Source organism: Carcharodon carcharias (genome assembly GCF_017639515.1).
Source record: "Carcharodon carcharias isolate sCarCar2 chromosome 37 unlocalized genomic scaffold, sCarCar2.pri SUPER_37_unloc_2, whole genome shotgun sequence".
In the NCBI taxonomy this organism is placed as follows: domain Eukaryota; kingdom Metazoa; phylum Chordata; class Chondrichthyes; order Lamniformes; family Lamnidae; genus Carcharodon; species Carcharodon carcharias.
The window spans coordinates 1,184,765-1,188,093 of record NW_024470767.1 but is presented as its reverse complement, the minus strand read 5'-3'; positions in this window follow the sequence as shown (position 1 = coordinate 1,188,093).

Here is a 3,329-nt window from a genome sequence, read left to right as displayed (position 1 = left end):
GGGGAGACTGGACTGAGCGTCAGGGAGGGGTCGTGGGGGGTGTCAACCTAACACCCTTCCTCCCACCCTCCAGGTTCAGTTTTCCCTTGGGGCTGACTCTATCGCCTGGGGTTTACCCCACCCCCGGTGCTTACCCTACCCACCCCACCACCCACACAGCCCCACTCCCCTCCCCACCCCGGCAAGGGCTCACCCCTTCCTCTGGGCCTTATCCTACCACCCACACAATGCCCCCCAGGGCTCATTGTTCTCCCCGGGGCCTCACAGTGACACCCCCTGTTCCTACACCCAGTTTATTCCCAGTCTCAGTCGCCAGTGTCCAGCTGTAACTGAGCCACGCTGGATCTGGAACACTCTGAACCATACTGGAGAGCGCATTCACACACTGAGCCACCCAGCTCACGTTACTCTGTAAAATCTTAGTGTGAAGTGAATCACAGACACATTAATCTGGGAACGTTTTGAAACTTCTGATAACTCAATGGTTTCAGTCTCCATCATCTTCTTTTCCAACCTCTCCTGTTTCCTTCTGCTTGTGGCCTCCTGTCTGAGGAGCACAGACACAGGGAGGGAGTAGGAAAAACACAGACTACACACACCGTGATCAGACTCACACATATATGTAAATGCATGTACATATACACATACATGTAGACGTGTATATATACGTACGCACACATGAACAGAATCACGTGTACACACTTATAAACATATATAGTTCTGTGAGGATTTAGTAGACACACATGTGACACCATGTAGATATCATTTCACTCAATAATGAAGCCAGTTAGACAGATGCGAGATGAGACGTCATTCGCAGTTTAACATACAGAAATACTGAACTGGCCAATGGCAGCTTTTAAAGTCTTCACATTTCTGATATGAATTAAAAATTTGTGACTGAAATCTCCTTGTTTGTGTGTTAGTCAGTAACACTGAGAATCCATGAGCTCCTCAAATGTGCAATGGGAGCAGTGGAGAGGGGACAAGAGGACAGCGAGTGAAGCTGGGGGAGTTACCACCACAATTCAGGGTGATCATGGAATGAGGAGCAGTTTTAACAGGCGAGAGCAGGACCCGGTGATGCTCAATGTGGTCCAGACACACCTGGTGATGAACAGCTCAACCAGTTGTCCACCATATTGGTTCAGGTCTGCATCCTTTGATCTTAAGTGGGCAGAGATCAGGGTAACTCCAGGGAGGAGTGACTGGGATGAGAGTGAGTAATGATTTTTAATGGGGACCAGGGAGTATCGAAGGTGGAGGTGAGAACATGATTAGCAGATCATTAGGTACAAAAATATCACAGTCAATGGAGGGCCAAAAACTAGACTGTTTCATTTGAATTTCTATATCTGCAGTCATTCTGGGAACTCTAGTCTTAGATGCCCTTCCTTTCACTCGCATGGGAATGTGTCTGCTCTGTAGCTGAACAATCTCCTGTTTAGAGGCCTCCCATTGCTGATTTACTGTTTGACCTATCAATGTCAGATCATAATCCATCTGGGCCAAGAACATAACAAGGAATATTGTATTCCTATTCCAGCCCCTTCTCTGATCCAGTCCTTCGTTATTGAGTTTACAATCTCACCTTGGACTGAACCAACTCTTCCTGTCATTCCTTTAAATGGTCTCATCACTGAGAAGGAAAACAAAGAATCCACATCAATTCTCTCACAGACACCAGAAAATAAAAACAAAAACTGAGAGTTCAAAATCATCCATCAAAATAAAAGCTGCAATGAGTTTTGTATCTGTGTGGGTTTTGGGCCTGTGCAGAGAGGCTTTTTAAAAAATTTAGTCATTTATGGGCTGAGGGCTTTGCTGGCTGGGCCAGCTTTGTTGACCATCCCTAATTGCCCCTTGAGAAGGTGGTGGTGAGCTGCCTTCTTAAGCCGCTGCAGTCCATGTGGTGTAGGTACACCCACAGTGCTGTTAGGGAGGGAGTTCCAGATTTTGACCCAGCGACAGTGATAAAATTCCAAATCAGGAAGGGGAGGGCAGTTAAAAGTCAAGCACATTGCTGTGGGTCTGAAGTCACATGTAAGCTAGGGGATTTCCTTCCCTACAGGTCATTAATGAACCAAATAGGCTGTTTTACAACATCATCAGATATATTCATCACCAGACTTGAAATTCCAGATTTTTATTGAACTCAGATTTCATTATCTGCTGTGGTGGGGTTTGAACACAGGTGCCAGGAGCATTACCCAGGGTCTCTGGAATACTAGTCCAGTGTCAATATCATTACACCATCACCATTTGGTGCTATATTTGGGGTTCTTGATGCTCTCTGCTTCAGCAATAACCACAACGATGTTTGCAGGGTTATCAGTATAACTCAGTAACTACCTGTCTACCATCAGAGTCAGAATATCAGGTGTTCTGTCTGACTGTAGTAACATCAGTAAAAAATCTAAACGGATGCTTTCAGTGACAGTGCTAAGGGAGTGCCACACTGTCCAAGGGTCAGTACTGAGGGAGTGCTGCACAGTCGGAGTGTCAGAACCGAGGGAGCGCCGCACAGTCGGAGGGTCAGTACTGAGGCAGCGCCGCACAGTCGGAAGGTCAGTACTGAGGGAGCACCGCACTGTCGGAGGGTCAGTACGGAGGGAGCGTCGCACTGTCGGAGGGTCAGTGCTGAGGGAGCGCCGCACTGTCGGAGGGTCAGTGCCGAGGGAGCGCTGCACTGTCGGAGGGTCAGTGCTGAGGGAGCGCCGCACTGTCGGAGGGTCAGTACTGAGGGAGTGCCGCACGGTCGGAGGGTCAGTAATGAGGGAGTGCCGCACTGTCGAAGGGTCAATACTGAGGGAGCACCGCATTGTCGGAGGGTCAGTACTGAGGGAGCGCCGCACTGTTGGAGGGTCAGCTTTTGAAATGTTAAACCACATTTATTTATCTACCAAAGCCACAGAGTAAAACCTGAACAGTGCATTAGTATGTCACTGTGAATGGGATCTTGCTCTGCACAAATTGGCTGCTGGGTTATTGCAACAGTGACTACACTTCAGAAAAAGTACATCATAGGCTACGAAGTGCTCTGAGGTTCCCAAGATTGAGAAAGGCGCTATATAAATGTAAGTTCTTTCTTTCTCATCACACCTGTAAGATAGGGTTGTTGTTGCCAGACAGTAGGATTGGGCAGCATGTCAAGAATGTTCATGGGTGGGAACGTGGAACTGACAGGAAGTTTTGATAAGGAATCTGGCACAACAACCTTTGTTCATGTGAAGTATCAAGACTGAAATAATCTGGGTGTGTTAACAACTGATTGGTCCATTTAAACTACATATATAAAGCCTAACAGACATCAGTGTGGAGAACTCAGT